The sequence below is a fragment of the Sminthopsis crassicaudata genome, chromosome X (assembly GCF_048593235.1).
Source record: "Sminthopsis crassicaudata isolate SCR6 chromosome X, ASM4859323v1, whole genome shotgun sequence".
In the NCBI taxonomy this organism is placed as follows: Eukaryota; Metazoa; Chordata; class Mammalia; order Dasyuromorphia; family Dasyuridae; genus Sminthopsis; species Sminthopsis crassicaudata.
In genome coordinates this window covers 89,401,795-89,413,406 of record NC_133623.1, presented here as the reverse complement: position 1 = coordinate 89,413,406, position 11,612 = coordinate 89,401,795, and positions in this window count along the sequence as shown.

The window sequence follows — 11,612 nt, the reverse complement described above, 5'->3', positions numbered from 1 at the left end:
TGAACACTCTACATGGAGTGTGATCAGGAAACTCGTCTTGTGATAATAGCAAGGAGCATCCCAGTACCCAGGGACAGAAACAGAACTGATACCAGTGCAGGAGGCATTTTAATGGAAAGATCCCTGAATAAGCATTGAGTGCAAGAAGTGGGGCTGCTGCATGGCATCTTTGTAGCCCACCACCCAGTGCCAAGTCAAAAATCCAGGGCAGAAAGGAACGGTCATGAGTGTGGGCCCTCATGCACTGAGCAAGGAACAGGTTTTACAAATGTCCCTGTATGGTTCTGATTCCAGGAGCAGAGAGCTGATGATTCAGTGGTAACCTTTTCCTCAGTACTATGAGTCTGTGGAAGGATAATCAGAGTAGAAGTCCCATTCTAAAGGGGAGTCAGAAGTCCCATTCTAAAGGGGAGTCAGAAGTCCAGTCAGGTACTTTCACGATTCCTGATTATCAGCCAATCACAAGACCGACCTACCAGACCGCTGTCTTTGTGTTCATTTAGTCTTGGATCTAGCAGATGAAAGCTCAAGTATACTCAAAGGTCTGGCTTCGTATTGTAATGTAGGATATGGAAATTATATGGTCAACTTTATTCCCCTTACTGAGAGGCACCAAATGCAGAATCTAAAAGCCACTGACCTGAAAGTAGCAAGAAACTTAAATTATGGAAGACACCTTCTGGCTGAATTACAGGGGAGGAAATCTCTCTGAATAACTGGATCACAGATTTGACCAAGGAAAACCAGTTGAGGATGCTGTTTTCAAAATCTTTTATAAGGAAAACCAGACAAGGAAGTAGGATAACCCAGCTATCCATAGAAAATGCTGCACAAAGACATAGAAAATGCATTGCCCCAAGTCCTGAGTGGAAGAAAACCCACATACCTCCCTTTTCTAGCACATTCAGCATTCAGAGATAGAGAGGTCTATGGACGCAGAATAGAGAGTCTAGCCAGGAGGGCGCTGTAGAGTTTTCCACCAGAACTGAGTGAAGGAATAAATGATCACAAGTGCCAAAACCTCTCTGACTAAATAATGCCAAGAAAATGAGCAAGATTCTGAGTGATAAAGCCAAGAGAAAGTCACAAGAGTAATTATTCAACCATGGCCCGGCAGCTTAGGAAGGCAGAGAGAGAAGTCTGCAGACTCAGGAGTCAGCAAGCCCCAGCGGGGCCCATAATGACACTTGGCTGTGGCAGTGGCAGCACTGGCAGCAGTGGCGAGGAGCAGCCCACCACCTGATCAGAAATAATCCCTACTTCTAGCATTAGGTGCAGTAGCAAGTTCCATTTGACAATCCGGTCACCCATTGCTCGGTTCGGAGTCAGTTCCAGGGCAGAGAGGCAGGGTCACAATGGTGAGGGAGTCACCCGAGAGTCTGTGGTTGCAGAAGAGGAGGGCACTGACCACCTTTCTTCCCAGTGATATCACTTTGTGTGGATGGGAGAGTGAGGCAGGTGACCTTGCCCAGCCCTCCCTCACTTAAGTCCAATTCACTTGTGGGTCACTGCATCTCCCCCCTGATGTCACGGTCCTCTTGGAGAATGAAGGACAAACAGTGACCTCTATCAGGAGGAGGCGCTACCTCTGTGGAGACACAACTGGAACTGGCCAGCTGGACAATACAACTCTTTCTTTCTTTCAGTCCCGGCCCAGGCCGTGCCAGCCCACCCCCAACCCCAGCAAACTAGATTCAGGCCCTGGGGCCTCTCAATCAGTGCCAGTTTCCAGACCTCTCAAACCACAGCTGTCAAAGACGACTTGGAAGGTGAGCAGGAAAGGTTTGTCTCTCAGTAGGGTGACAGGACCTTGAGAAGCCAGCAAGCCACAAATAGGCCTGGGAGCCACTGAATTAGAGGCAACAGCAGCAGCTAGCAATCGTAATTGGGAAAAGAATTTTGAAGCAAGTTTCTCTGATGAAGACTCCATTTCTCAAATGTGTAGGAAACTGAGTCAAATTTATAAATAAAAAAAAAAAAAAGAGCCATTCCTCAATTGATAAATGATCAAAAGGCATAGTTTTCAGATGAACCAATCAAGCTACTCATAGCCATACTCTCCCTGTTGACTGGAGGAATGCAAATTAAAACAATTCTGAGCTACTCCCTTAGATCTATTAGATTGGCTAATGAGCCAAAGGAGGAAAATGACCAAGGCTGGAGGGAATGTGGGGAAAATGAGACATGAAGGCATGGTTGGGGGAATTGTGACTTGATTCAACCATTCTGGAGAACAATTTGGAATTATTCCCAAAGAGATATCAAATCATGCATACGAACCCTCTGACCTAGAAAGACCCCTACTGGGCATGAATCCCCAAAGAGATTTGTTTTGAAAGGGAAAACAATCTATATGTACAAAACTATTTATAGCAGCTCTTTTCTCAGGGCAAAGAATTGGAAATTGAGGGGATTCCCATCAAGTGGGAAATGGCTGAATAAATTGTGGCATGTGATTAAGATGGAATATTATTGTTCTGTAAGAAATGGTGAGCAGGATGCTCTTAGAAATACCTGGAACATCCTCCGTGAGCTCATACAAATCGAAATGTACTGTGTACAAAGTAATAGCAATGGTGTGGGATGATCAGCTGGGAACGCCTTTGCTTTTTCTCAGCAATACAGTGATCCAACACTATTCTGAAGGGCTTATGGTGAAAAATGCTATCCATACTCAGAGAAAAAACTGATTATTTCTGAATATAGATTGAAGAACACTATCTTTTACTTTATTTTTCTTGAGGGTTTTTTTTGAGAAAGGGATATTTTTGTTTTCTTTCACAACATGACTTATGAAAATGTTTTTCATAACTTCCCATGTGCCTTTCCAATGGGGGTTGGGGTGGGGAGGGAGAAAGAGAGAATCTGGAATTCAAAGTTTAAAAGAATGTTAAAAATTGTTTTACATGTACCAGGGGAAATAATATATTAAACAAATGAAAACAATATAAAAGAAGAAAGAAAGAAAGAAAGTAATACAGTAGCTTTGGAAAAAGCACTTTCAGTGAAATGATGAAGTCAGAAACTGAACTGTAAGGGGTTAAGAAGAGGGTCAGAGAAGGTGGGGATCATAGACGGCCTTTGAGGGACTTTAGCATAAACGGCAGGAGAGATATCTGACAAGATCTGTTGAGGATGGAAGGATCAAGTGAGAGGAGTGAGGGTAACAGGGACTCCAATCCGTTAGAGGAGATGCAGGGAACAAGATGCGTGTGGAGGCCACTTGAGTGTGGGAGACAGGTGGGGAGGAGGAGAGAGGGCCTGGGTGATGGGACATGAAGTAATGGGGGAAGAGGGAGCTCAAAGTGAATGGAATCAATTCTTTATGTAAAATATGGGGTAAGACAGAAGATTCTGGGAAAATGGCAGAGTAGGTCAGAAAATCCCAGCTTTCTGAATTTCCTCCAAAAACAAGACAGAACACTGAGTCAAAGTTAACATAGAGTAACAGAAAGAAAGTTAGTGTAAAGCAGTTTTCCTCCTAAAAGAACTTGAAAGGACTTCAGGAAAGACCCTATTGCCAGAGCAAAAAGCAAATATTTCTAGGATGACTTCCCTGAATCATCAAACAATAAGTCCTGGGGGCAGCTGGATCCAATAGTAGTCTAGACCTCAGGAACTTGCACCTCATGGACAATATATAGGAGTTGGCCAGCTGAGCAGTGAAAATGGAAGGACTCTGCTCTGTGTTGACCATACTCTTCTGTGCTGACCAGAGTCCCAGGCTGCTGCTGTGAGGAGGGAATACACTCCCAGTAAGTGTGAGAGCAGAAGGTAGCAGAGGTAGCTTGCTGTGGGCATTAGCAAGAGAGTAATTTCTCTGGTTTTGGTTCCAGGTCAGAGTACAGAACTGAAGTTTACAGCCATGGGTGGGTCTGCAGGAAACAAGAGTATTTACAGAACTGCATAGCTAGGGTCTCTAGCTGTGTCTTTGGAGCAGAGAGCGGTACACAAGTCTGGGTCCCCGGATAGAATTCATAAAATCATTATAAGAAGGACCTGAGGCCTGGGACACCATTATCCAGACCTTAGAGACTAGAACATGATTATAATAATAACCTGCTAAAGATAAAATAAAAAAAAATAAAAATAAAAATGAGCATGAAAGAGAAAAGAACTCTACCATAGACCACTATGGAGAAATAGAAGATCTCGGTTCATATACAGAGGGAAATAATTTTTTTTTAAAAAGCCGCTCCTACTCTGAAAAGAAATATTAAATGATCATAACCCCGCCAAAAAATTAGTTCTTGGAAAAATGTAAAAAGACTTTCAAAAATAAAATAAGACAGATTAAGGAAAAATAGGGGAAAAAATTAAAGCAATCCAAGAATATTAAGAAAATGATAAAAAGAGAGTCAACTAATTGGGAAAAGAAATCCAAGAAGTTAAGGAAGAAAATAACTTGAAAACTAGAACTGGACAAGTGGAAGTGATTGGCATTCTAAGACACCAAGAAATTATAAAAACAATAAAAAGAATAAAAAAGAGAATGTGAAACATCTCACTAGAAAAACAACTGATCTGGAAAACATACTGAGGAGAGAGAACATAAAAATTGTTGCACTATCTGAAAGTTATGCTAAAGAAAAAAAAAAAAAGTTCTTGGGGCAGTAAGGTAGCTCACTGGATAAAGCACTGGCTCTAGAGCCAGGAGGGTTTGAATTCAAATCAGGGCTCAGGCACTTACTGTGTGATCCTGAGCAAGTCATTAAACATGAACTTCCTCCAAAAAAATAACGAAAATTACCATGAAGTTCTAGGACAAGAGGGTAAAGTAGGAAAAGAAAAAAGAAAAAAAAAAGCACCAACCACCATCTGAGAGATCCCAGAATAAAAACTTAAAGGAATACCATAACCAAGTGTCAAAGCTACCAGGTTAAGGAGACAATATTATAAGCAATAAGGTAAAGACAATTTAAATACTGCAGAGATATGATCAGGATTAACAGCCATCACATTAAAAAAAAAAAAAACTGTAGATCTTAGAACATTATAGTTAAAAAAGCAGATGAGCTGAGGTTATGACCAAAAATTACTTGCCCAGCAAAGTTGAGTATAATCCTAAAAGGAAAAAAAAAAAAAAAAAAAACAACAGACATTTAATAAACTGACTTTCAAGTTAGAAGTACACTAGATTTTTTTGGAGGAAGTTCATGTTTAATGACTTGCTCAGGATCACACAGGAATAGGGTAAAAAGAGAGGCTGAGAAAGATGGAGAGAAATACATAAGTACTAATTATAACTCTGAATGTGAATAGGATGAATTCACTCATAAAGCGGAAATGTATAGTAGAATGGATTAAAAATCAGAATCTGACAATACATTGTTCATAAGAAACAAATTTTAAAATGAGAAACACGTATACAGAGTTAAAATAAAAGGTTTTGGGGGCAGCTAGGTGGCGCAGTGGATAGAGCACCAGGCTTGAATTCAGGAGGACCCGAGTTCAAATCTGGTCTCAGACACTAAACACTTCCTAGCTGTGGGACCCTGGGCAAGTCACTTAACCCCAGTTGCCTCAGGGAAAAAAAGAGAAAGAAAATAAAATCCTTTTAACAAAAAAAGAAAAGATTGTAGTTTAAGAGAATTTCAGAATTCTTGAACTTGGAGGTGGTATATTTGTGAGTGAGGACAAGATTGAAGGTATGACCCTTTTTGTGTTTAACTGAAGTATGGTCAAGGAGAAGGTCAGAGGAGATGAGTCACTGTCGAGTAATTTAATCTGGTAAGGGTATTTGAGGAACAATCGATGTGTATGTTGGCAGAGGTGGGGAGGAGAAAAAAATTGGCAGCCAGGTATTGAACTCATTGACAAAGAAAGGGGTCTACAAACAACAGCTACCAGGATTTTGATTGAGTGGTAGATATAAATAGTATGAATTTCACATGGTTTAACAACATTCTTGTTATGGGACAGAACTTGAAACAAGGTGTTAACGCAGTGGAATTGATAGAGACAATGGTTATTTAGCATGGTGCTTAATACTTCTCTAGTTCAGTACATGCACTTAGCACTTACTACAGTTCTACAAGGTTCACACCTTGGATAAGAGACCATATAAGCTGGGACAAACTCAGCCAGAAGGAGAACTAGTGAAGACCAGAGAAGTGGTGGCAGGCTCTCCTCCTTTGCTTCTCCACTGAAAGCAAGATCTGGAAGGCCTCCAGAAAAACTAACCGGGCCCCAAGTAAAGGAGACAAGACTTTGAAGGAGACAATAAAGGATTTGAACTTTAACCCCTGGCTACTCGTGTGGTGAGTACTGAACTGAAAGGAAGGCTGCCTCCAGAGACCCCAAGAAGAGAATATTACATTTTGGCATCCAAATGTGAGACAGACACAACCCTCATTTCAGTGGAAACATCTCTGATCCTAATTTCAGTAGAAAAATCTCCTCGACCCAGAAATTAGGGTGAGTGCAAAATTAGATAATTAAAGGGCTAAAGCAGTACTTCAGCTAAAATGGGGCAGATGTTTAGAAAACAGCCTTGTTTTCCAATTCAAGGAAAATGTGTAGAGAGCATTGTCAGACTTATGAAAAGCCAAGGTTTGATTATAATTTGAGAGCAGATCACTGAACTTTTAGAAACTGTACAGCGCACATCTCCTTGGTTCTCTAAGGAAAAAGAATTGGATCTAGAGGAGTGGAAATTAGTAGGAGAGCAACTATGTCAGTTCCACAATGAAAATGGACCTGACTCAATTTCCAAAGATACACTTTATACATATAATTTAATATAACTGGCTTTAGGAAATTATATAAGTTATAGAATAAGGAAAATGAAGAAAGAGCAGGAGGGGGAGGATCCAGATAAACTAGGAGAAAAGGATGAAGAATCAGATAAGAATGGAGTTAAGTACAATTTTAAGTGTAGTGCTTCACAGCAGGATACATTATGGCATTCCCCATCACCTGACCTACTTCCTTCAATTAACCCTTCCTGGGTGAAGGGAGAAGGAGGAGGGGGAGAGGCAGTGACACAAACAGAATCACCTATGAAGCAGCCTATGACAAGATTGCAAAAGATTAAGACAAAGAAAGAAGGGCAGCTAGGTGGTGCAGTGGATAGAGCACCAGCCTTGAATTCAGGAGGACCCCGAGTTCAAATCTGATCTCAGACACTTAACACTTCCTAGCTGTGTGACCCTGGGCAAGTCACTTAACCCCAGCCTCAGGGGAAAAAAAAGACAAAGAAAGAAGGACATACCCTGTAATTGAAGAATTTGACTCTTCAGGTCAACAAAGGAGAAGATCCAGTCCTTTTGATCTGGAAAAAATCAAGGATTTGAAAAAGAGTTGTACTCTTCATGGGGCTACATCATCTTATGTTAAGATGTTACTAGAGAGTTTGGCTTGTGAAATTCCAACCCCTATTGATTGGAAATCCATAGCAAGGACATGTTGAGAACCTGGACAAAACTTGTTGTGGCTATTGGAGTATAGTGAATCATGTAGGATTCAAGCCCAATGCAGTAAGCAAACTGGAGTTAACATACAAATCACTTTTGAACAACTAGCAGGTGAAGGTCAGTATGCAGAGAATTCAGCACAGATTAATTACCCCATAGGAGCATATGAACAAATTGCTACAGCTGCTATAAAAGCTTGGGAAACCCTCCCAGGGAAAGATCGAGGAAAAGCCTTTACAAAAATGGAGCAAAGTCCCAATGATGCCTTTGCTGATTTTGTGGGACGTTTGCAGACAGTTGTCACAAGAACCATTGGAGAAAATGCAGCTACAGAAATAATGACCTAAGGAAATGGGCTAAGGAAAATGCTAATGAAGTTTGCAGAAGAAATATATGGGGAATACATAAGGATGCTCCTTTAGAGAAGATCATAAGACTGTGCCACAGAGGGCACAAATGCTTATTATACCCAGACTATGATGAACATGGGAAGATAGGATCCCTCTTGGCAAGGGACTTCTAGAGAGACTCGTCAATGCTTTCAGTGTGAAAAAGGAGGACATCTGAGAGCGCATTGTGTAGGTATAGAGATAGAGTGAGAGAACAGGCTGAGAGAAGACCTAAAACCCTATGCCCAAAATGCAACCAAGCTTTCCCCTGGGCCTCAGAATGTAGATTGACCCAGGGAAATGAGAGGCAGGGCCCAGCCCCAAGATATCAATCAAGACAGATGGCCCATGATGGCAGCAGAAGTTACACTTTTCGGAGTTCAGGACTCTGATGTGATCCACTCAGTGATTAAGGCTGGGTAAGAAATGGGGCAGAAAATAGCCTCTTTTACTTAGTCAAAAAAAAAAAAAAAAATCAATCCTGTAGGGGAAGACCCTCAGGGTTTCCAGCCATATTAAACAATTGTTATTTACATTCACTCTGAACCAATCAAGGCTCAGATAAAGATTGGATTCTCAAGGACATATGTTCTGAAAGATTTTAGCAAAGTAAGGAGCTTTTGTGCCAACAATGAACCATGAAACAAAATTTTAAAACACAGATCTTCCTCTTTTTAATCTTATTTGGTGTCTTTCTTTTTCAGTCAACTAGTGGATCAGTAGCAAAGAAGCCAGCGTATGTTGAGAATGAAATTTTGTTAATTCAACAGCTATTCCTTCACATTCAGGATCTTTGTAGAACTTATCAGACAACTGAGTGATACTTCTTTGGATTAATGGATAATGTTTTCCCACTGACATTCTCAGTAGAAGTGAAATGGAAAGACTAAAGAAATTGTAGGTAAGAGAAATGAGTATTAAGAATCCCCCCTCCAGAAATGAGTGTAAACTGTTTGCACTTCTGCTTTTCTTCCCAGGTTATTTTTACCTTCTGAATCCAATTCTCCCTGTGCAAGAAGAAATTCGGTTCTGCACACATGTATTGTATCTAGGATATACTATAACATATCTGACATGTATAAGACTGCCTGCCATCTAGGGGAAGGGGTGGATGGAAGGAAGGGAAAAATCGGAATAGAAGTGAGTGCAAGGGATAATGTAAAAAATTACCCTTGCATATGTTCTAGCAATAAAAAGTTATTAAAAAAAAAAAGAATCTTGCCTCCAGCCATTCTGGAGAGTGATTTGGAACTATGCTCAAAAATGTATCCAACTTAGCATACCCTTTGATCCAGCATTGCTACTGCTGGGCTTATATTGCAAAGAGATCTTAAAAGAGGGAAAGGGACCCACACGTGCAAGAATGTTTGTGGCAGTCCTCTTTGTAGTGTCCAGAAACTGGAAACAGAGTGGATGCCCATCCATTGGAGAATGGCTGAATAAATTGTGGTCTATGAATATTATGAAATATTCATTGTTCCATAAGAAATGACCAGCAGGATGATTTCAGAGAGGCCTGGAGAGACTTGCATGAACTGATGCTGAGTGAAATGAGCAGAACCAGGAGATCATTATAGACTTCAACAACAATATTATACGATGATCAATTCTGACGGGCGCGGCCCTCAGGAGATGAGATGAACCAAATCAGTTCCAATAGAGCAGTGATGAACTGAACCAGCTACACCCAGCAAAAGAACTCTGGGAGATGACTATGAATCGCTACATAGAATTCCCAATCCCTCCAATTTTGTCCACCGTATTTTGGATTTCCTTCACAGGCTAATTGTACACTGTTTCAAGTCCGATTCTTTTTGTACAGCAAAACAACTGCTTGGACATGTGTACATATATTGTATTTAACTTATGTTTTAACATGTTTAACATGTATTGGTCAACCTGCCATCTGGGGGGGGGGGTGAGGGGGAAGGAAGGGAAAAATTGGAACAAAGGGTTTTGCAATTGTCAATGCTGAAAAAAATTACCCATGCTTATGTCTTGTAAATAAAAAGCTATAATGAAAAAAAAATAAAATCTCCCCAATGACTTGGGGAGATCCCCTTCTTCTAATGGTGTGGTTTTTTAAAGTTCAGTCTCTTGAGGAACACTCCCCCCCACCCCTCCACCCCCTGGATGGAGTAGCCACTGGACTTTGCTCGAGCTTGGGAAAGGCATAAATTCTTTGAAGAGATTGCCTAAGGCTGGGGGTGGTCTGGGTATACAGATATGTCTGGGTTCAAGGATGACATGACGTCACTCTCAGCCTCTCACTGCACACCTACTCTTGGAAGATAAACTGTGAGCCCATGCATGATGGTCTTTGGTCTGAGAGAGACTACGGCTAAATTGCCATTCTTTTATTAGTAAATGTGATGGCTTTATTAAAAAGATTACTAAATTATCCAGAAATTAGGACTCTCAAACCTTTTTAACTGTCCCATAGGTCAAAGGAAAGGCTACAAGCTTCTAGATTATCAGCCAAATACGTGCTCAGACATCAACTCTTTCAACCTGTTTTATCATCTTGATTTGAAAGACTCACGACTTGCTAAGCAAATACACTAAACACACAAACCCAGTTTCTATGGTTACAGAATAGAAAATCTGGAGACATTTTATGAAGAACTTAAAAAGATTCTGAAAACTATCACCAGTTTCCTAGCTACTCAGTGTAATGATGAGCACAAAAGAAATGTGAAAATGCTGTGGTGAAATTAAATTTGACCCTCAGGGGTTATCATTCACTATTCTCACTGAGCTGATGAGGAAATAGTAAAGACATAGGAGTCTAAAAATAAAGCAACAAGGACCTTGTATTTGGCTATCTCGAGAAATACCCATGAGAACACCTACAAGGAGGAGAGGGCAGACAGCATTTTTTTTTTAAAGACGCCACTTCTAGACAGCATTCTGCAGCATTAGTTAGAATAGTTTAAACCAATCCCAGTAAAGGTCAACCTTCACATCAGCTGAATTCCAAGGAGTGGACAAAGCTTTTCTCACAGAATTGTTTTCAGAACAAGATGTGTACATTTTTAACTCGGGGAATGTAAATTAAAAAGTGTCATCTCTACAGCTGCAGCCCACAGTCTTGTATTTTCCCACAAGGCTTTTGGAAAGCATGCTTGTAAATCAATAAATGAAAGAAAGCAAAAGCTGAGATACTGCTCGAAAGCCTCATGACAAGCTACCATGGATCCATTCTTCAGGAAGGGTATCAAAGACCCTCCATGTGGTGAGCACTGACTGGCAGGATGACAAAGTAGATATCCTCCAGATTCGGGGGGCAACAACTAATTGCTTTTCAAAATCAGGAGATCATAGATTAAGATCTGGATGTAACCTCAGAAATGATTTTAGAGAGGAGGAAACTGAGCCAAGGTTCCAAGCAGGCTCTGATTACAGATGCAGTGTTTTCGGCATGGCAACTACATAGAGCTAAATCAGGTGTCTCTGTACAGTCAAACAGCAAAGGTCCACTTCAGAATAACAGTGAGAAGAAGGGGCTGGAGGCAAATTCAGCTGCTCTAACTTGATATATTAAAATGATCTGTTGGCTAAGAAAAATGAGAAAGAGGGGGAACTAATCAGTCTACAAATATAAGAGGCAGTTAGGGATGCCCAGGATGCAAAGCAATAGACCTGGAGTAGAGAAGACCCGAGTTCAAATACGACCTCAGACGCTCACCGTCACCCCGAACAAGTCTTTTCACTTCTGATTGCTTCAATTTCCTCACCCATAAAAGGGGAACAATAATAGCAGTATTTCACAGAGTTCTCGTGGGCAGCAAATGAAATAATATTTGCA